A 23,956-nucleotide genomic window follows, 5' to 3' on the forward strand; every position below is an offset into this window, starting at 1 on the left:
ATGACAGAGCACAATGGCGTCGTTTGATTCATGTAGCCGACCCCACTTAGTGGGACAAGGCTTTGTTGTTGTTGTTGTTTTTGTTGTTGTTGTTGTTGTTGTTGTATATGAATCACAATTTCGTCCACCACGCACGTCACGCGGACGCGTCATTCACACGGACGCGTCATTTGGGGTTTTTCTTTTCTATGCAGGCGCGTCGTCTATGCCTCCGCGTCGCTTCTGCTTTTCCAATCCGCGCGTCCGCGTCACGGCGAATTCCTTTCTTCTGTGCGGTCGCGTCGGTGACGCGTACGCGTCACTTCTCGCTGGTCATCTCCTCAATTTCTTGTGTTCCTTCCATTTTTGCAAGCTTCCTTCCGAATCTCTCACTCATTCATGCCCTATAAAGCCTGAAACACTTAACACACAGATCAAGGCATCGAATGGTAATAAGAGAGGATTAAGATTTAGCTAATTTAAGACCAAAGAAGCATGTTTTCAATCAAAGCACATAATTAGGAAGGCAAATATAAAACCATGCAAATAGTATGAATAAGTGGGTAAAGAGTTGATAAAAACCACTCAATTGAGCACAAGATAAACCATAAAATAGTGGTTTATCAGGGACACACCAAATTTTGTGAACAAGGCCCCCACATGCTTATATTTATGACGGCAGAGTTTGTGACAAAGAGGAAGTGAAATCACTGGACAAAACTATTACTAATATTACGTACACATGGTAATGTCTAAAAAGTAAAAATTTTATAGAGTACTTGTAATAGGGTTACAATATCCAATAATTGCATTTGGAAATTGGAATAATCATTATGCCCATTTTTTTGGAGTATTTTTGTGTTTTTATTTTAAGTTGGACTTGGAAAGACTGAATATGAATAAATTTGATAAGCTTTTATAGTTTTTGGTCTAATTGCATTTGAAGTAGCTTCCTTCATTCAGTTCTTTTATCTTTAGGTTTGAAGTTATTAATTGTAATTAAAGCTTAAATTGTCTCGTGGAACTTTGAAGCTATTAGTTAATATATTTTTTAAAGCCTAAATTATTGTTCTAATTGCATTGGCACCTATAAAACAGGGGATTAACTTTAATTCTATTGTAATTGTTTTAGTACCATCCTTTTTTGATACTCCTTGAAAAGATACTACGAAAATGTAAGTGTCACCATCCTTAAAATTGTTGTCATTACCTAACATATTGATTTGAAATAGTTACAAAGTTTATCTTTCCATGTTATTACTTTAGCCCTTAAGGAAGATTATAAAATTTGTCTTTTGCGTTACGATTTAAGTCTTTTAAAATAATAAGATTAACATATAGTAAATTAGTGATACAACATTTTATATGGACTAAAATGTGACTAGCCGCTAACTGTTTTCTTTAAATAGGACCCTTATTCCTTTCTTTCATTTTCACAGCACGCAATACGCAACTATGCAATAGAAGCATTAACAAGGTGGTTTTGTTTGTTTGTCGATGCATCTTGCAGTTATACCTCAAGTCCAAGTTTTCTTATTCTTAATACCTTATTCACTCACCATTCAGCACTGCCCTTCCCCTTCTTCTCCTACCATCTCACAAGTCTACGACGACCTTCTCTGCATTTGCTTCTGCTTACAACAAACTAAAACTAATTCTCATCACCATCACAACTATCAGGTGTTCGACAATATTTCCAACCATGGCGACAAGATAATGGCCAAAGCTATTCATGCATATGCCATCAAACACGACATTTCCTCTGATGGCTTCCTCACAAGTGGCACCATCGATCTCTATGCCGCTGCCGGCAAAGTCCCCATCGCTCAGAGGCTCTTCCACCAGCTCCATTCCCGTCAGAGACATTTATCCGCTTATAATTCTATCATTTTCATGTACTCAAGGCAACAGTTATTTCAAAATGCACTCCGTTGTTTCGTTTCTATGATGCGTTTTGGCCAGTTGTCTGACCAATTCACGCTCGCTATAGTTCTCTCTGTTTGTTCAAAGCTTAAGAATGTTGAATTCGCACGCTGCTTCACTCATGCGCGATCAAGGAAAGTTTTGAGTCCAATTCGTTCTGCCAAGGTGCTCTTATCGATCTTTATGCAAAATCTGGCTTTCTCTGCCATGCTAGCGCCATATTTGACGCCGTAGTCCACTTGGACACTGTTTCTTGGACGGCTTTGATTTCTGGATATGTTCGAGCTGGACTACTGCAGGACGCCCTCCAGGTATTTGACAAAATGCAGATAGCTGGCTGCTCTCCTGACCAGGTGGTTTTTGTGACTGTTCTCAATGCTCTTGTGAACTTGGGTAAGTTGGATGATGCCTCTAAATTGTTCCGAGACATGCACACTAGCAAAGTTGTGGCACAGAATGCGATGATCTCTTGTCATGCTAAGAAGAGCCATTATAAAGAGGCCATTTAGTTCTTTCTCGAAATGAGGAAGTGTGGTATAAAGTCCTCAAGGTCCACGCTGGCAAGTGTTCTTAGTGCGATTGCTAGCTTAGCTGCGTTGGATTATGGGCTACTAGTCCATGGAAAGGCTATCAAACAAGGTTTTGATTCTAGTATATATGTGGGAAGTTCTTTGACCAGTTTGTATGGGAAGTGCAAAATGTTAGATGCTACAAAGCAAGTATTTGATGTCATGTTTGAGAAAAATATGGTCACTTGGAATGCCATGCTGGGAGTTTATGCACAGAATGGTTATTTCAATCATGTAATTGAGCTATTCCTTGATATGACACGACGTACCATTGAACCGGACGAATTTACTTTCACTAGCATTTTGAGTTCATGTGCTTGTTTTGAAATCTTAAAAATTGGTCGTCAGGTGCATTCAGTAGTTATCAAGAGAAGTTTTGCAAACAATTTTTTTGTGAACAAAGCATTAGTAGATATGTATGCCAAGGCTGGGGCTTTGAAGGATGCTAGGAAACAGTTTGGGCGCATGAAAACCCGAGATAACATTTCTTGGAATGCCATTATTGTTGGATACCTACAGGAAGAAGAGGAAATTGATGCTTTCAAAATGTTTAACAGAATAAGGTTACATGGCATAGTACCTGACGAGGTAGCTTTGGCAATCAAACTTAGTGCTTGTGGAAATATTAAGCTATTAGAGGCAGGATTGCAGTTCCATTGCCTGGCAGTTAAGTTGGGATTAGAAACAAACTTTTTTGTTGGAAGTTCTTTGATTCACATGTATTCTAAATGCTGGTCCATTGAAGATGCACGAAAAATCTATTCTAGCATGCCTGAATGGAGTGTGGTATCCATGAATGCTCTGATTTCAGGATATGCTCTGAAAAATATAAAAGAAGCTATTAATCTTCTTAGTGAGATAATGGCATTAGGGCTCAAGCCCTCTGAAATTACATTTACAAGCTTGATAGATGCTTGTGAGGGTTCTCCAGTAATTCTAAGGTTGCATATCCACTGTGCTATAGTTAAGAGGCGGGTTCTTAGGTACCTCTTTGATGGGCATGTATATGAACTCACAAAGGATTGCAGATGCCAACTTACTTTTCTCTGAGTTTTTGAACTTTAAAAGAATTCTTATGTGGACTGCTTTAATTTCTGGGTGTACTCAAAATGATTGCTGTTACGAGGCCATAAATTCATACCGAGAAATGTGGGACAACAGTTTCTTCCTTGACCAACCAACATTTGTTTCAGTTCTTCGAGCTTGTCCTCTCTTACCAGCATTGCAGGATAAGAAAGAGATACATTCTCTAATATTCCACACTGGTTTTGACTTGGATGATTTAACCAGCAGTGCACTCATAGACATGTATGCTAAACGTGGGGATGTAAAAAGTGTTGTGGAAGTTTTTGAAGAAATAGGTACTAAAAAGGATGTGATTTCTTAGAACTTAATGATAGTTGGATTTGCAAAAATTGGTTATGCAGAAAGCGCTCTGAAGGTCTTCAATGAGATGGCTCACCATGTGTTACACCAGATGATGTCACATTCCTCGAAGTGCTCACTGCTTGCAGCCATGCAGGGTGGGTTTTCGAGGGCCGTCAAATTTTTTATCTAATGGTGAACTGTTATGGCATTAAACCCAGGGCTGATCATTATGCTTGCATTGTGGATCTTCTTGGTCGTTGAGGTAATATCAAAGAAGCTGAAGAGTTCATCCACAAACTAAATATCAAACCGAATGCTATGATTTGGGCCAATTTATTAGGAGCTTGTCGAATTCATGGTGATGACATAATTAGAGAGCGAGCAGCTAAGAACCTTATAAAGTTAGGACATGACAATTCTTCCCCATATGTATTGCTTTCTAATATGTATGCTGCATCAGGACATTGGAATGAAGCGAGATCTTTGAGGATCACTATGATACAGAAAGAAATCCAAAAGATGCCTGGGTGTAGCTGGATTGTTGTAAGAAAAAAGACAAACTCATTTGTTGCAGGTATATTACATCCTAATTATACTGAAATTTCACATTCTTTGAAGCATTTGACACTACTCATGAGAGACAACAGATTCTAGGATGATGGAATTTTGCTTGTTGGTTAAATTTAATTTTTCACTGTAATAGGAAATCAAGTAATCAACTCATATTTGCATTCTAACAAAGAACAAATCATACATATATTCCATTGTTACTGCTTTCTCGCAAACGAAAAGCAATATATTATTATTTGCATTACTTATGAACTGTTTGTTGACAATTTATTATGCATTTTCATGTGTTTGAATATAAGTTTCTGGTTAGAACTTAAAAAATAAAAAGTAAACCCTCACGTTACCTGGATTAAGCTCCTCTAATTTTATTCCTAACTATATTTTTCTTGACTTTTAACACTTTAACAATCCACGTGAAATAAGTTCTAGACTTTTAATTTGTGACTCACACTGCAAGAAGCAAGAGCTCCTTGTTTCTATGATGTTGCACTGATTTATTTGTTTTCTCACTACATGTGCATTGGTGATTTAATATAATTAGGAGCCATATCTTATATATATTATAATTGAAGGATTTCTCCTTCTATTTTATTCTTCCCTAATGTCTCATATTAAATCTTAAGAATAGGTACATCCAAGTTGGGGAAAAAATAATATAAGGAGGGAGTGTGGGACACACCAAATTTTGTGAACATGGCCCCCACATGCTTATATTTATGCCGGTAGAGTTTGTGACAAAGAGGAAGTGGAATCACTGGACAAAACTATTATTAATATTACCTTAGCTTGGTAATAACTCAAAATTAAAAATTTTATTGAGTACTTGTAATAGGGTTACATTATCTAATAATTGTATTTGGAAATTGGAATAATCATTATGCCCATTGTTTTGGAGTATTTTTGTGTGTTTATTTTAAATGGGACTTGGAAAGACTGAATATGAATAAATTTTATAAGCTTTTTAAAGTTTTTGGTCTAATTGCATTTGAAGTAGCTTCCTTCTTTCAGTTCTTTGACCTTTAGGTTTGAAGTTATTAATTGTAATTAAAGCTTAAATTGTCTAGTGGAACTTTGAAGCTATTAGATGCACATTTTCAACATATTTTTTAAATCCTAAACTATTATTCTAATTGCATTGGCACCTATAAAGCAAGGAATTAACTTTACTTCTATTGTAGTTATTTTAGTACCATCCTTTCTTGATACTCCTTAAAAAGATACTATTGAAATGTAAGTATCACTGTCCTTAAAATTGTTGTCATTACCTAACCTATTAATTTGAAATAGTTACAAAGTTTATCTTTCCATGTTATTACTTTAGTCCTTAAGGAAGATTATAAAATTTGTCTTTTGCGTTATGATTTAAGTCTTTTAAAATAATAAGATTAACATATAGTGAATTAGTAATACAACATTTTATATGGACTAAAATGTGATTAGCCGCTAACTGTTTTCTTTAAATAGGACACTTACCCAATTCCTTTCTTTCATTTTCACAGCACGCAATACGCATCTATTCAATAGAAGCATTAAAAGGTAGGTTTTTTTGTTTGTCGATGTGTCTTACAGTTGCACCTCAAGTCCAAGGTTTCTTATTCTTAAGACCTTATTCTAAATGCTGGTCCATTGAAGATGGACGAAAAATCTATTCTAGTATGCCTGAATGGAGTGTGGTATCCATTAATGCTCTGACTTCAGGATATGTTCTGAAAAATATAAAAGAAGTTATTAATCTTCTTAGTGAGATGTTGGCATTGGGGTTCAAGCCATCTGAAACTACATTTGCAAGCCTGATAGATGCTTGTAACGGTTCTCAGGTAATTCTAGGGTTGCAGATCCACTGTGCTATAGTTAAGAGGGGTCTATTATGTGGTAGTGAGTTCTTAGGTACCTCTTTGTTGGGCATGTATAAGGACTCACAAAGGATTGCAGATGGCAACTTACTTTTCTCAGGGTTTTCGAACCTTAAAAGCATTGTTATGTGGACTGCTTTAATTTTTGGGAATACTCAAAATGATTGCTGTTACGAGGCCATAAATTCATACTGAGAAATGTGGGACAATAGTATCTTCCTTAACCAAGCAACATTTGTTTCAGTTCTTCGAGCTTGTGCTCTCTTATCGGCATTGCAAGATGGGAAATAGATACATTCTCTAATATTTCATACTAGTTTTGACTTGGATGAGTTAACCAGCAGTGCACTCATAGTTATGTATGCTAAATGTGGGGATGTAAAAAGTGCGGTGCAAGTTTTTTATGAAATGGGCACTAAAAAGGATGTGATTCCTTAGAACACAATGTTAGTTGGATTTGCATAAAATGGTCATGCAGAAATCTCGCTGAAGGTCTTCAATGAGATGGCTCACTCATGTGTTACACCAGATGATGTCACATTCCTCGGAGTGTTCACTGCTTGCAGCCGCTGGGTGTGTTTCCGAGGGCCGTCAAATTTTTTATCTCATGGTGAACTGCTATGGCATTGAACCCAGGGCTGATCACTATACTTGCATTGTGGATCTTCTTGGTCGTTGGGGTAATCTCAAAGAAGCTGAAGAGTTCATCGACAAACTAAATGTCGAACCAAATGCTATGATTTGGGCCAATTTATTGGGAGCTTGCCGAATTCATGGTGATGACATAAGGGGTGATAACATGCTTATATTTTTGCTGGCAGAGTTTGTGACAAAGAGAAAGTGGAATCATTGGACAAAACTATTATAATAATACCTAGGCACGGTAACGACTCAAAATTAAAAATTTTATAGAGTACTTGTAATAGGGTTACATTATCTAATAATTGCATTTGGAAATTGGAATAATCATTATGCCCATTTTTTTGGGAGTATTTTTATGATTTTATTTTAAGTGGGACTTGGAAAGACTAAATATGAATAAATTTTATAAGCTATTTATAGTTTTTGGTCTATTTGCGTTTGAAGTAGCTTCCTTCTTTTAGTTCTTTGACCTTTGGTTTGAAGTTATTAATTGTAATTAAAGCTTAAATTGTATGGTGGAACTTTGAAGCTATTAGATGCATATTTCCAATATGTTTTTTAATGCCTAAATTATTGTTCTAATTGCATTGGTACCTATAAAATAGGGGATTAACTTTACTTCTATTGTAATTATTTTAGTACCATCCTTTTTTGATACTCCTTAAAAAGATACTACTAAAATGTAAGTGTTACTGTCCTTAAAATTGTTGTCATTATCTAACCTATAGATTTAAAATAGTTACAAAGTTTATCTTTCCATGTTATTACTTTAGTCCTTAAGGAAGATTATAAAATTTGTCTTTTGCGTTATGATTTAAGTCTTTTAAAATAATAAGATTAACATATAGTGAATTAGTAATACAACATTTTATATGGACTAAAATATGATTAGCCGCTAACGGTTTTCTCTAAATAGGGCCCTTATCCAATTCCTTTCTTTCATTTTCACAGCACGCAATATGCATCTATGCAATAGAAGCATTAACAAGGTAGTTTTATTTGTTTGTCGATGCGTCCTGCAATTGCACCTCAAGTCCAAGGTTTCTTATTTTTAAGACCTTATTCGTCACATATATACTAGAATCCAAACCTTGTTTGATAGCCTCTCAATGCACTAGCAACCCATAATCCAATGCAGCTAAGCTAGCATTTGCACTTAGAACACTTGGACTTGAATGGTGAGTGAATAAGGTCTTAAGAATAAGAAACCTTGGACTTGAGGTGTGATATAAACCATTATTTTATTATTTATATTGTGTTTAATTGAGTGGTTTTATCAAGTCTTTCACCCACTTATTCATATGATTAGCATGATATTCCAAGTCCTTCCCAAAATTGTTCTATGATTGAAAACTTGCTTCCTAAAGATCTTTTAATTATATATTTTTATTTTCCTTTATACCATTTGATGCCATGATCTGTGTGTTAAGTGTTTCAGGCTTCATAGGGCAGGAATGGCTTAGAGAATGGAGAGGAAGCTTGCAAAAATAGAAGAAACACAAGAAATTGAGGAGACGACCAGCGAGAAGTGATGCGAGCGCATTGCTCACGCGACCGCGCGAAATAGAGGAAATCGCAGTGACGCGCTCGCGTGCCTGTTGCAAATGCGTGGATTGGAAGCTGCACGAGTGACGCAAATGCATGGTCGACGTGCAGCGTGGCACGAAAAATGCTGGATGACGCGAATGCATAGACGACGCAGTCGCGTGACGTGCGCAATCTGAAAAATTTATGAGAATCGCTGGTGTGGATTCTGGGCCGCGTTTCGACCCAGCTTTCGGCCCAAAAACGTAGATTAGAGCCAGGGAACATGCAGAGACAAAAGACAATTCACATTCCGCATAATTTCTAGTTTTAATTTTTGGGATCAAGAGAGAGAATTCTACCTCTTCCTCTAGGTTTTTCTTTACATTCATAGTTTAGAATTTGAAGATTTTGCTTTGGTTATTGAGAAGAGTCTACCTCCGGAACTGGTCATTCTAGTTTGTTTACTTACCTTTCACTTACTCTTTCATATCCTTAATTTGTCCAGAGTTACAATTGGATTATTTTTGGAGTTCATTAATACAAGACTATTTTTATTTTTTAATTGATCTCTTTGATTATTGTTTATCGTGTCTCTTTTTATTTCCCCTTTTAATTTTGTGAAGTCTACATTTATGATAATGGAGTAGTTTTCCAACTTGATTGGGAGTTGATTAAAAGGAGAACCTTGAGTTGGAATACTCAAGAGTTCAATTGTAATTGGTTCGTTGTTGGTTGGCTTGTTAGTTACTAACTCTAACCCTTCCCAAGGGAGAGGATTAGGACTTGTGAATAGAAGTTGACTTTTAACTTGACTTTCTTTCATTCGTTGAGGGTTAACTAAGTAGAAACAATTACTAATTATTAATTGATCTTGAGAAAATTCCAACAATGATAGAACTTCCAATTAATTTTCTCCCGGTCAAGATTTTATTTAAATTACATAAATTCTCTGATTTAATTTCCTGTTTATCAAACTCAAAACCATTTTGGAAAACCTCTGATTAATAAAATAGCACATCTTTCTGCAACTCGTTGGGAGACGACCTGGGATTCATACTCCCAGTTTTTTAATTCTAATTGTGACAACTCTTTTCTAAATTGACAAGTGGATTTTTGCTGGTTAAGAGCTGTACTTGCAATGCTATTTTTCTTAATAATTCTTAATCTGCCAATTTCTGCCACGTCAATTTTTGGCACCCTTACCGGAGAGTTGCAATAGAGTGCTAATTTATTGATTAGAATTTATTTATTTGCATTTTATTTTATTTTGCTACTATGAGCTGCATGTTTCTTTCATTGAATGACGCATTCACTACCTGATCCAAGCTTGCAAGTATTTGATCCTGAGATTGAAAGAACTATTTCACGTATAAGGCAAGCTCGACATCGGTTAGTCCTCTCCGAGGGCGAATCTGAAACGTCACTTAAGGAAGAAACAAGCTCCTTTTCTACTGATTCAGTTAATTTACGTGCAGGTGACATGGCAGCACCTAGGAGAGTTACTATCTAGGAAGCTGGAGCCCCTGATTTTACACTGCAACCATATCAAGCGCATCACCCAGCGGTGGCTGTAGATTTTGAACTAAAAACTACACTACTCAACTTGATGCCTAAGTTTCATGGCTTACCTGCTCAAGAGCCTATCAAGCACCTTAGGAATTTCCAGGCAGCCTGTTCTACTGTCAAGCGTGATGGTGCAGATGAAACTTCTATTCTGTTAAAAGCCTTCTCATTATCTCTTGAGGGAAAAGCGAGAGAGTGGTACTACGCCCAACCTAGAGTGACTGTTGCTAACTGGGATACGCTTAGAAGGGAATTTTTGGAAAAATTCTTTCCAGCTGAAGTTACTGATAGATTGAGGAAGGAAATTTCTATGATTGTTCAAGGCGAATCCGAGACTCTCCACAAATATTGGGAGCACTTCAACAATCTTCTGGAAGCATGTCCCCACCATATGATTGAGAAATTAATGTTGATTGGCTACTTCACACAGGGCATGAAGCCTCAAGATAAGACCACATTGGAAGGTGCTAGCAATGGGTCTATGAAAAAGTACAAGACCATTGATGAAGCATGGTGATGAGCGGATAATTTGTACGCTTTTTGGCATTGTTTTTAGTATGTTTTTAGTATGATCTAGTTAGTTTTTAGTATATTTTTATTAGTTTTTAGTTAAAATTCACTTTTCTGGAATTTACTATGAGTTTGTGTGTTTTTCTGTGATTTCAGGTATTTTCTGGCTGAAATTGAGGGACCTGAGCAAAAATCTGATTCAGAGACTGAAAAGGACTGCAGATGCTGTTGGATTCTGACCTCCCTGCACTCAAAGTGGATTTTCTGGAGCTACAGAAGCCCAATTGGCGCGCTCTCAACGGCGTTGGAAAGTAGACATCCTGGGCTTTCCAGAAATATATGATAGTCCATACTTTGCCCAAGATTTGATGGCCCAAACCGGCGTTCAAAGTCACCTTCAGATTACCCAGCGTTAAACGCCGGAACTGGCACTAAAGTGGGAGTTAAACGCCCAAACTGGCACAAAAGCTGGCGTTTAACTCCAAGAGAAGTCTCTACACAAAAATGCTTCATTGCTCAGCCCAAGCACACACCAAGTGGGCCCGGAAGTGGATTTTTATGTCTTTTACTCATCTTTGTAATTCTTAAGCTACTAGTTCTCTATAAGTAGGACCTTTTACTATTGTATTTTCATCTTTGGACATCTAGTTCTTAGATCAGATCTTGGTTTTTCTGGTTCCCTCTTTGGGGCCGAAGCCAATGATCACTCTTGTTCTTATGTATTTTCAACGGTGGAGTTTCTACACACCATAGATTAAGGTGTGGAGCTCTGCTGTACCTCGAGTATTAATGCAATTACTATTGTTCTTCTATTCAATTCCGCTTGTTCTTTGTCCAAGATATCACTTGTTCTTCAACTTGATGAATGTGATGATCCGTGACACTCATCATCATTCTCACCTATGAACGTGTGACTGACAACCACCTCCGTTCTACCTTAGATTGGGTGAATATCTCTTGGATTCCTGATACACGATGCATGGTTGATCGCCTGACAACCGAGTGCTCGCCTGACAAACGAGCCAGCCATTCCGTGAGATCAGAGTCTTCGTGGTATAGGCAAGAACTGATGGCGGCATTCAAGAGAATCCGGAAGGTCTAACCTTGTCTGTGGTATTCTGAGTAGGATTCAATGATTGAATGACTGTGACGTGCTTCAAACTCCTGAGGGCGGGGCGTTAGTGACAGACGCAAAAGAATCACTGGATTCTATTCCGGCCTGATCTTGAACCGACAGATGGATAGCCGTGCCGTGACAGGGTGCGTTGAACATTTCCACTGAGAGGATGGGAGGTAGCCACTGACAACGGTGAAACCCTTGCATAAGCTTGCCATGGAAAGGAGTAAGAAGGATTGGATGAAGACAGTAGGAAAGCAGAGAGACGGAAGGGACAAGCATCTTCATACACTTATCTGAAGCTCTCACCAATGATATACATAAGTATCTCTATCTTTATCTTTATGTTTTATTCATATATCATCTATACCCATTTGAGTCTGCCTGACTAAGATTTACAAGATGACCATAGCTTGCTTCATACCAACAATCTCCGTGGGATCGACCCTTACTCACGTAAGGTTTATTACTTGGACGACCTAGTGCACTTGCTGGTTAGTTGTGCAAAGTTGTGGTGATCACAATTTTGCACACCAAGTTTTTGGCGCCGTTGCCGGGGATTATTTTGTGTATGGACAACTGACGGTTCATCTTGTTGCTTAGATTAGGTATTTTTTTTTCAGAGTTCTTAAGAATGAATTCTAGAGTTTCATGATGATCTGTTGAAGTCTGGCTGGCTGTGAAGCCATGTCTAATCTTATTGGACCGAGGTTTCAACTCATCATCACAGGAGCTTGTTGATTTCTATCAATCTTGCTCTTGGGGCAATGATCTGCTAAGGCTTGGCTGGCCATTGGCCATGTCTAGTGTTTTGGACCGAAGCTTTCTTTGAAAGCTTGGCTGGCTGTGAAGCCATGTCTAATTCCTGGACCAGAGTCTTAGACTAGCATTGCAATGATTCCTGGAATTCAAATCAAGAATTCTGAAACCTTTATTTTCTATTTTCATATAATTTTCGAAAAAGCACAAAAAAATTACAAAATCATAAAAACCAAAAATATTTTATGTTTCTTGTTAAGTCTAGTGTCTCATTTTAAGTTTGGTGTCTTGCATGCATTGTTTATATGATCTTGGTTCTGTTTTCAAGTCAATAGTACAGGGAACTGAAGATTCAGTACATGCAGCAGAAGAATTACACAGAAAAAGCTGGGCGTTCAAAACGCCCAGTGAAGAAGGACAGACTGGCGTTTAAACGCCAGCCAGGGTGCCTGGTTGGGCGTTTAACGCCCAAAAGGGTAGTGCATTGGGCGTTAAACGCCAGAATGTGCACCATTCTGGGCGTTTAACGCCAGGATGGCACAAGAGGGAAGATTTTGTTTTCGAATCAATTTTTTTTTCAAGTTTTCAAAGTTTTTCAAAATCAAATCTTTTTCAAATCATATCTTTTCAATCAAACCTTTTTCAAAATCAATTTCTTTCCTTTTTCAAAGATACTTACTATCAATTAATGATTTGATTCAACATTTTAAGTATGTTGCCTTTTCTGTTGAGAAAGGTTTAATGTTTGAATCATATCTTTTCTTGTTAGGCAAGTCATTAATCAAATCTTTTTAAATTGTTTTCAAATCATATCTTTTCAATCATATCTTTTTAAAAGCATAATTTTTTTATCATATCTTTTTAATCACATCTTTTTCAAAATAGTTTTCAATCATATCTTTTTGATTTCTAATTTCAAAATCTTTTTCAAAAATTACTTGATCTCTTTCCCACTCTTGATTTTCGAAAATCAATTAAAATTTTTCAAAATGTTTTTAAAATCTTTTTAATTTAATTTTCGAAAATTTCTTCCTCTCTTCTCACATCCTTCTATTTATGGAGTACCACTCCTCCTCAATGCAAATTCGAACTCTATCTAACTAAGTTCGAATTCTTCTACCTCTTCCTTCTATTTTTCTATTTCTCTGACACCTCAAGGAATCTCCATACTGTGACATAGAGGATTCCACATTTTCTTGTTCTCTTCTCTTTCATATGAGCAGGAGCAAAGACAAAGGCATTCTTGTTGAAGCTGACCCTGAACCTGAAAGGACCTTGAAGCGAAAGCTAAGAGAAGCTAAGGCACAACTCTCTGTAGAAGACCTAACAGAAATCTTCAAAGAAGAAGAAGACATGGCAGCCGAAAACAACAACAATGCAAACAATGCAAGGAAGGTGTTGGGTGACTTTAATGCACCTACTCCCGACTTCTATGGGAGAAGCATCTCTATCCCTGCCATTGGAGCAAACAACTTTGAGCTTAAGCCTCAATTAGTTTCTCTAATGCAACAGAATTGCAAGTTCCATGGACTTCCATTGGAAGATCTTCATCAGTTCTTAGCTGAATTCTTGCAAATCTGTGACACTGTTAAGACTAATGGGGTTGACCCTGAGGTCTACAAACTTATGCTATTCCCTTTTGCTGTAAGAGACAGAGCTAGGACATGGTTGGACTCACAACCTAAAGAAAACCTGGACTCATGGGAAAAGCTAGTCAATGCCTTCTTGGCAAAGTTCTTTCCACCTCAAAAATTGAGTAAGCTTAGAGTGGAAGTCCAAACCTTCAGACAAAAGGATGGAGAATCCCTCTATGAAGCTTGGGAAAGATACAAACAATTGATCAGAAAATATCCTTCTGACATGCTTTCTGAATGGAGCATCATAGGTATTTTCTATGATGGTCTCTCTGAACTATCCAAGATGTCTTTGGATAGCTCTGCTGGAGGATCTCTTCATCTGAAGAAGACGCCTACAGAAGCTCAAGAGCTAATTGAAATGGTTGCAAATAACCAATTCATGTACACTTCTGAAAGGAATCCTGTGAACAATGGGACTAATCAGAAGAAAGGAGTTCTTGAGATTGATACTCTGAATGCCATATTGGCTCAAATTAAGATATTGACTCAACAAGTCAATTTGATTTCTCAAAGTCTGTCTGGAATGCAAAATGCACCAAGCAGTACTAAGGATGCTTCATCTGAAGAAGAAGCTTATGATCCTGAGAACCCTTCAATAGAAGAGGTGAATTACCTAGGAGAACCCTATGGAAACACCTATAATTCTTCATGGAGAAATCACCCAAATTTCTCATGGAAGAATCAACAGAGACCTCAACAAGGTTTCAACAACAATAATGGTGGAAGAAACAGGTTTAGCAATGGCAAGCCTTTTCCATCATCTTCTCAGCAACAGATAGAGAATTCTAAGCAGAACCACTCTGACTTAGCAACCATGGTCTCTGATCTAATCAAAACCACTCAAAGTTTCATGACTGAAACAAGATCCTCCATTAGGAATTTGGAGGCACAAGTGGGACAGCTGAGCAAGAAAGTTACTGAACTCCCTCCTAGTACTCTCCCAAGCAATACAGAAGAAAATCCAAAAGGAGAGTGCAAGGCTATCAACATGGCCGAATTTGGAGAGGAAGAAGAAGAAGTGAACGCCACTGAGGAAGACCTCAATGGGTGTGCACTAGCCTCCACTGAGTTCCCCAATGAGGAACCATGGGAATCTGAGGCTCAAAATGAGACCATAGAGATTCCATTGGACTTACTTCTGCCTTTCATGAGCTCTGATGAGTATTCCTCCTCTGAAGAGGATGAGTATGTCACTGAAGAGCAAGTTGCTAAATACCTTGGAGCAATCATGAAGCTAAATGACAAGTTATTTGGAAATGAGACTTGGGAGAACAAACCTCCTTTGTTCACCAAAGAACTGGATGACTTGTCTAGGCGGAAATTACCTCAAAAGAAACAAGATCCTGGGAAGTTTTCCATACCTTGTACCATAGGCACCATGACCTTCAAGAAGGCTCTGTGTGACTTAGGGTCAAGTGTAAACCTCATGCCTCTCTCTGTAATGGAGAAGCTAGGGATCTTTAGGTACAAGCTGCAAGAATCTCACTAGAGATGGCAGACAACTCAAGAAAACAAGCTTATGGACTTGTAGAGGATGTTCTGGTAAAAGTTGAAGACCATTACATCCCTACTGATTTTATAGTCCTAGAGACTGGGAAATGCATGGATGAATCTATCATCCTTGGCAGACCCTTCCTAGCCACAGCAAAGGCTGTGATTGATGTTGATGGAGGTGAACTGATCATTCAAGTGAATGAAGAATCCTTTGTGTTTAAGGCTCAAGGATACCCCTCTGTCACCATAGAGAGGAAGCATGAAGAGCTTCTCTCAAATCAGAGTCAAGCAGAGCCCCCACAGTCAAACTCTAAGTTTGGTGTTGGGAAGCCACAACCAAACTCTAAGTTTGGTGTTGAACCCCCACATTCAAACTCTAAGTTTGGTGTTGGGAGGTTCCAACATTGCTCTGAGTATCTGTGAGGCTCCATGAGAGCCCTCTGTCAAGCTACTGACATTAAAGAAGCTCTTGTTGGGAGGTAACCCAATGTTATATTTTATCTATTTTCTTTTGTTATTTTATGTTTTTTGTAGGTTGATGATCATAAGAAGTCACAAAATCAATTGAAAAAGCAAAAACAGAATGAAAAACAGGAAGAAAAACAGCACACCCTGGAGGAAGAACCTACTGGCGTTTAAACGCCAGTAAGGCTAGCAGGTGGGCGTTTAACGCCCAGTCTGGCACCATTCTGGGCGTTTAACGCCAGAAAGGGGCACCAGACTGGCGTTAAACGCCAGGAAAGGGCAAGAACCTGGCGTTAAACGCCAGAAATGGGCACCAGCCCGGCGTTTAACGCCAGAATTGGCTCAAAACGTGTTTTTTCATGCCATTTGGTGCAGGGATGACTTTTCCTTGACACCTCAGGATCTGTGGACCCCACAGGATCCCCACCAACCCCACCACTCTCTCTCTTCTTCACCCATTCACCAATCACCTCAACACCTCTTCCCCAAAAACCCTTCACCTATCAAATCCCATCTTTCTCTTCACCACTCACATCCATCCTTCATAAAACCCCACCTACCTCACCCTTCAAATTCAAACCACTTTCCCTCCCAAACCACCCATACATGACCGAACCATGAGCCCCCTCTCCTATATAAACCCTTCTTCACCCCTTCATTTTCACACAACCTAAACACCACTTCTCCCCCTCTTTGGCCGAACACAAAGCCATTCCCTTCTTCCTCATTTCTTCTTCTTCTACTCTCTTCTTTCTTCTTTTGCTCGAGGACGAGCAAACCTTTTAAGTTTGGTGTGGTAAAAGCATTGCTTTTTGTTTTTCCATAACCATTTATGGCATCCAAGGCCGGAGAAACCTCTAGAAAGAGGAAAGGGAAGGCAAAAGCTTCCACCTCCGAGTCATGGGAGATGGAGAGATTCATCTCAAGGGTGCATCAAGACCACTTCTATGAAGTTGTGGCCTTGAAGAAGGTGATCCCCGAAGTCCCTTTTTCACTCAAAAAGAGTGAATATCCGGAGATCTGACATGAGATTTGAAGAAGAGGTTGGGAAGTTCTCACCAACCCCATTCAACAAGTCAGAATCTTAATGGTTCAAGAGTTCTATGCCAATGCATGGATTACCAAGAGCCATGATCAAAGTGTGAACCCGAACCCAAAGAATTGGCTTACTATGGTTCGGGGGAAATACTTGGATTCTAGTCCGGAAAATGTAAGGTTGGCATTCAACTTGCCTATGATGCAAGGAGATGAACATCCTTACACAAGAAGGGTCAACTTTGATCAAAGGTTGGACCAAGTCCTCACTGACATTTGTGAAGAGGGCGCCCAATGGAAGAAAGATTCAAGAGGGAAGCCGGTTCAATTGAGAAGGCATGACCTCAAGCCCGTGGCTAGAGGAAGGTTAGAGTTTATCCAACGCTCAATCATTCCCACTAGCAACCGGTCCGAAGTTACTCTAGACCGGGCCATCATGATTCATAGCATCATGATTGGAGAAGAAGTGGAAGTTCATGAGGTTATAGCCCAAGAACTTTATAAGGTGGCGGACAAGTCCTCTACCTTGGCAAGGTTAGCCTTTCCTCACCTCATTTGTCACCTCTGTTATTCAGTTGGAGTTGACATAGAGGGAGACATCCCCATTGATGAGGACAAGCCCATTACTAAGAAGAGGATGGAGCAAACAAGAGACCCCTCTCATCATGAGATCCCTGAGATGCCTCAAGGGATGCACTTTCCTCCACAAGATTATTGGGAGCAACTGAACACCTCCCTAGGAGAATTGAGTTCCAACATGGGACAACTAAGGGTGGAGCACCAAGAACATTCCATCCTCTTCCATGAAATTAAAGAAGATCAAAGAATCATGAGAGAGGAGCAACAAAGACAAGGAAGAGATATTGAGGAGCTCAAGCACTCCATAAGACCTTCAAGAGGAAGAACAAGCCGCCATCACTAAGGTGGACCCGTTCTTTAATCTCCTTGTTCTTTATTTTCTTGTTTTTCGAAATTTTCATGCTTATGTTTGTCTATGTCTGTGTCTTATGATCATTAGTGTCTTAGTGTCTATGCCTTAAAGTTATGAATATCCTATGAATCCATCACCTCTCTTAAATTAACAATGTTCTTAATTGAAAAGGAGAAGAATTGCATGAATTTTGAATTTTATAACAGATTAATTATTTTGATGTAGTGGCAACACTTTTGTTTTCTGAATGTATGCTTAAACAGTGCATATGTCTTTTGAATTTGTGGTTCATGAATGTTGGCTCTTGAAAGAATGATGAAAAAGGAGACATGTTACTGAGGATCTGAAAAATCATAAAAATGGTTCTTGAAGCAAGAAAAAGCAGTGAATACAAAAAAAACGAAAAAGAAAGAAAAAGAAAGAAATAAAGTTGTGATCCAAGCCAAAAAGAGTGTGCTTAAGAACCCTGGACACCTCTAATTGGGGACTTTAGCAAAGCTGAGTCACAATCTGAAAAGATTCACCCAATTATGTGTCTGTGGCATGTATGTATCCGGTGGTAATACTGGAAGACAGAGTGCTTTGGGCCACGGCCAAGACTCAATAAGTAGCTGTGTTCAAGAATCATCATACTTAACTAGGAGAATCAATGACACTATCTGGATTCTGAGTTCCTAAAGAAGCCAATCATTCTGAATTTCAAAGGATAAAGTGAGATGCCAAAACTATTCAAAGGCAAAAAGCTAAAAGCCCCGCTCATCTAATTAATATTGATCTTCATAGATGTTTTTGGAATTTATTGCATATTCTCTTCTTTTTATCTTATTTGATTTTCAGTTGCTTGAGGACAAGCAACAATTTAAGTTTGGTGTTGTGATGAGTGGATAATTTGTACGCTTTTTGGCATTGTTTTTAGTATATTTTTAGTATGATCTAGTTAGTTTTTAGTATATTTTTATTAGTTTTTAGTTAAAATTCACTCTTCTGGACTTTACTATGAGTTTGTGTGTTTTTCTGTGATTTCAGGTATTTTCTGGCTGAAATTGAGGGACCTGAGCAAAAATCTGATTCAGAGACTGAAAAGGACTGCAGATGCTGTTGGATTCTGACCTCCCTGCACTCAAAGTGGATTTCTGGAGCTACAGAAGCCCAATTGGCGCGCTCTCAACGGCGTTGGAAAGTAGACATCCTGGGCTTTCCAGCAATATATGATAGTCCATACTTTGCCCAAGATTTGATGGCCCAAACCGGCGTTCAAAGTCACCTTCAGATTACCCAGCGTTAAACGCCGGAACTGGCACTAAAGTGGGAGTTAAACGCCCAAACTGGCACAAAAGCTGGCGTTTAACTCCAAGAGAAGTCTCTACACGAAAATGCTTCATTGCTCAGCCCAAGCACACACCAAGTGGGCCCGGAAGTGGATTTTTATCTCTTTTACTCATCTTTGTAATTCTTAAGCTACTAGTTCTCTATAAGTAGGACCTTTTACTATTGTATTTTCATCTTTGGACATCTAGTTCTTAGATCAGATCTTGGTTTTTCTGGTTCCCTCTTTGGGGCTGATGAGCGGATAATTTATACGCTTTTTGGCATTGTTTTTAGTATGTTTTTAGTAGTTTTAGTTGAGTTCTTAGTATATTTTTATTAGTTTTTAGTTAAAATTCACTTTTCTGGACTTTACTATGAGTTTGTGTGTTTTTCTATGATTTCAGGTATTTTCTGGCTGAAATTGAGGGATCTGAGCAAAAATCTGATTCAGAGACTCAAAATGACTGCAGATGCTGTTGGATTCTGACCTCCCTGCACTCGAAGTGGATTTTCAGGAGCTACAGAAGCCCAATTGGCACGCTCTCAACGTCGTTGGAAAGTAGACATCCTGGGCTTTCCAGCAATATATGATAGTCCATACTTTGCCCAAGATTTGATGGCCCAAACCGGCGTTCAAAGTCACCTACAGAAATTCCAGCGTTAAACGCCGGAACTGGCACCAAAATGGGAGTTAAACGCCCAAACTGGCATAAAAGCTGGTGTTTAACTCCAAGAAGAGTCTCTACACGAAAATGCTTCATTGCTCAGCCCAAGCACACACCAAGTGGGCCCGGAAGTGGATTTTTATGTCATTTACTCATCTTTGTACACCGTAGGCTACTAGTTCTCTATATATAGGACCTTTTACCATTGTATTTTTCATCTTTGGATTATTTTTAGATCCTTTGATCATCTTTGGACATCTAGTTCTTAGATCATTTGGGAGGCTGGCCATTCGGCCATGCCTAGACCTTGTTCTTATGTATTTTCAACGGTGGAGTTTCTACACACCATAGATTAAGGTGTGGAGCTCTGCTGTACCTCGAGTATTAATGCAATTACTATTGTTCTTCTATTCAATTCCGCTTGTTCTTTGTCCAAGATATCACTTGTTCTTCAACTTGATGAATGTGATGATCCGTGACACTCATCATCATTCTCACTCATGAACAAAGTGACTGACAACCACTCTTGTTCTACAAGCATCAAAGGCTATAGTGTTTATCTCTTGGATTCCTGATACACGATGCATGGTTGATCGCCTGACAACCGAGTGCTCGTCTGACAAACGAGCCAGCCATTCCGTGAGATCAGAGTCTTCGTGGTATAGGCGAGAACTGATGGCGGCATTCAAGAGAATCCGGAAGGTCTAACCTTGTCTGTGGTATTCTGAGTAGGATTTAATGATTGAATGACTGTGACGTGCTTCAAACTCCTGAAGGCGGGGCGTTAGTGACAGACGCAAAAGAATCACTGGATTCTATTCCGGCCTGATTGAGAACCGACAGATGGATAGCCGTGCCGTGACAGGGTGCGTTAAACATTTCCAATGAGAGGATGGGAGGTAGCCACTGACAACGGTGAAACCCTTGCATGAGCTTGCCATGGAAAGGAGTAAGAAGGATTGGATGAAGACAGTAGGAAAGCAGAGAGACGGAAGGGAAGGCATCTTCAATCGCTTATCTGAAGCTCTCACCAATGATATACATAAGTATCTCTATCTTTATCTTTATGCTTTATTCGTTTATCACTATACCCATTTGAGTCTGCGTGACTGAGATTTACAAGGTGACCATAGCTTGCTTCATACCACCAATCTCCGTGGGATCGACCCTTACTCGCGTAAGGTTTATTACTTGGACGACCCAGTGCACTTGCTGGTTAGTTGTGCGAAGTTGTGTTTATGCCATGGTATTGAGCACCAAGTTTTTGGCGCCGTTGCCGGGGATTGTTTGTGTATGGACAACTGACGGTTCATCTTGTTGCTTAGATTAGGTATTTTTCTTCAGAGTTCTTAAGAATGGATTCTAGTGTTTCAAGGTGATGTTCTTATCATCACCAAGGCTGATTGATTCTCATCAATTTAGCTCTTGAATTCAGTGTCCTGCTGAAGCTTAGCCGGCCATGTCTAATTCCTTTAGACTAAAGCTTTAGACTAACATTGCATGATTCCTGGAATTCTCATTAAGAATTTTGATACCTTTATTTTCCTTTTCACTTAATTTTCGAAAAAGCACAAAAAAATTACAAAATCATAAAATCCAAAAATATGTCTTGTTTGAGTCTAGAGTCTCATCTTAAGTTTAGTGTCAATTGCATGTTTCTGTTCTTATTGCATTCATGCATGTGTCCTCATTGATCTTCAAGTTGTTCTTGATGATTTCCTTGTTTTGATCTCTGAATTCTATTGACTTGAGTGTTTTGTTATATGCATTCTCATTTTGTTAGTGTCAATGGTATACAAACTGCTAAGTTTGGTGTCTTGCATGCATTATTATTTGATTTTAGTTGCATTTTGATTATTCCTTATTATTAAAAATCCAAAAATATTTTTAATTTGTGTCTTTTCAAGTCAATAATACAGAGAATTGAAGATTCAGAACATACTGCAGAGGAATCACACAGAAAAAGCTGGGCATTCAAAAATGCCCAGTGAAGAAGACAGACTGGCGTTTAAACGCCAGCCAGGGTGCCTGGCTGGGCGTTTAACGCCCAAAAGGGTAGTAGTTTGGGCGTTAAACGCCAGAATGTGCACCATTCTGGGCGTTTAACGCCAGGATGGCAAAGGGGGAAGATTTTGTTTTTCAAATCAATTTTTTTCAAGATTTCAAAGTTTTTCAAAATCAAATCTTTTTCAAATCATATCTTTTCAATCAAATGTTTTCAAAATTAATTTGTTTCCTTTTTCAAAGATACTTACTAACAATTAATGATTTGATTGAACATTTCAAGTATGTTGCCTTTTCTGTTGAGGAAGGTTTAATGTTTGAATCATATCTTTTCTTGTTAGGCAAGTCATTATTTTTAAAATCAAATCTTTTTAAAATTGTTTTCAAATCATATCTTTTCAATCATATCTTTTTAAAACCATAACTTTTCAATCAAATCTTTTTAATCACATCTTTTCAAAATAGTTTTCAATCAAATCTTTTTAAATCCTAATTTCAAAATCTTTTCAAAAAATCACTTGATTTCTTTCCCACTCTTATTTTCGAAAATCAATTAGTGTTTTTCAAAATGTTTTCAAAATCTTTTACTTAATTTTCGAAAATTACTTCCTTCCTTCTAACATCCTTCTATTTATGGACTAACACTATTCCTTAATGCAAAATTCGAACTCCATCTTCTTTGATAAGTTCGAATTTTCTACTTCTGTCTTATACTTTTCTTTTCCTCTGACACCTCAAGGAATCTCTATACTGTGACATAGAAGATTCCATATTTTCTTGTTCTCTTCTCTTTCATATGAGCAGGAACAAAGACAAAGGCATTCTTGTTGAAGCTGACCCTGAACCTGAAAGGACCTTGAAGCGAAAGCTAAGAGAAGCTAAGGCACAACTCTTTATTGAGGACCTGACCAAATTCTTCAAAGAAGAAGAACCCATGGCAGCCGAAAACAACAACAACGCCAACAATGCAAGGAAGGTGCTGGGTGACTTTACTGCACCTACTCCCGACTTCTATGGGAGAAGCATCTCTATCCCTGCCATTGGAGCAAACAACTTTGAGCTTAAGCCTCAATTAGTTTCTCTAATGCAACAGAATTGCAAGTTCCATGGACTTCCACTGGAAGATCCTCATCAGTTTTTAGCTGAGTTCTTGCAAATCTGTGACACAATCAAGACTAATGGGGTTGACCCTGAGGTCTACAGACTGATGCTATTCCCTTTTGCTGTAAGAGACAGAGCTAGAATAAGGTTGGACTCACAACCTAAAGAAAGCCTGGACTCTTGGGAAAAGCTAGTCAATGCCTTCTTGGCAAAGTTCTTTCCACCTCAAAAATTGAGTAAGCTTAGAGTGGAAGTCCAAACCTTCAGACAGAAGGATGGAGAATCCCTCTATGAAGCTTGGGAAAGATACAAACAATTAATCAGAAAATGTCCTTCTGACATGCTTTCTGAATGGAGCATCATAGGTATTTTCTATGATGGTCTCTCTGAACTATCCAAGATGTCCTTGGATAGCTCTGCTGGAGGATCTCTTCATCTGAAGAAGACGCCTACAGAAGCTCAAGAGCTAATTGAAATGGTTGCAAATAACCAATTTATGTACATTTCTGAAAGAAATCCTGTAAACAATGGGACAAGTCAGAAGAAAGGAGTTCTTGAGATTGATACTCTGAATGCCATATTGGCTCAGAACAAGATATTGACTCAACAAGTCAATTTGATCTCTCAAAGTCTGTCTGGAATGCAAAATGCACCAAGCAGTACTAAGGATGCTTCATCTAAAGAAGAAGCTTATGATCCTGAGAACCCTTCAATGGAAGAGGTGAATTACCTAGGAGAACCCTATGGAAACACCTATAATTCTTCATGGAGAAATCACCCAAATTTCTCATGGAAGAATCAAGAGAAACCTCAACAAGGTTTCAACAACAATAATGGTGGAAGAAACAGGTTTAGCAATGGCAAGCCTTTTCCATCATCTTCTCAGCAACAGACAGAGAATTCTAAGCAGAACCCCTCTGACTTAGCAACCATGGT

At 38.5% G+C, this 23,956-nt stretch overlaps 2 non-coding genes and 1 pseudogene across 2 annotated transcripts; 1 reads left to right on the forward strand and 2 right to left on the reverse strand.

Moving 5' to 3' along the window:
• The first annotated feature begins 1,476 nt into the window (after positions 1 to 1,476).
• Positions 1,477 to 4,493, forward strand: LOC130949403 (pentatricopeptide repeat-containing protein At3g09040, mitochondrial-like; annotated as a pseudogene).
• Positions 4,494 to 14,138: 9,645 nt separating this feature from the next.
• Positions 14,139 to 14,246, reverse strand: LOC130953525 (small nucleolar RNA R71). Its single transcript, XR_009075695.1, has one exon. It is a non-coding gene; the product is annotated as a small nucleolar RNA R71 (small nucleolar RNA).
• Positions 14,247 to 23,258: 9,012 nt separating this feature from the next.
• Positions 23,259 to 23,366, reverse strand: LOC130953689 (small nucleolar RNA R71). The gene has a single exon (XR_009075851.1). It is a non-coding gene; the product is annotated as a small nucleolar RNA R71 (small nucleolar RNA).
• Between the last annotated feature and the right edge of the window lie 590 nt (positions 23,367 to 23,956).

This window comes from Arachis stenosperma, chromosome 9, assembly GCF_014773155.1.
Source record: "Arachis stenosperma cultivar V10309 chromosome 9, arast.V10309.gnm1.PFL2, whole genome shotgun sequence".
Classification (NCBI taxonomy): domain Eukaryota; kingdom Viridiplantae; phylum Streptophyta; class Magnoliopsida; order Fabales; family Fabaceae; genus Arachis; species Arachis stenosperma.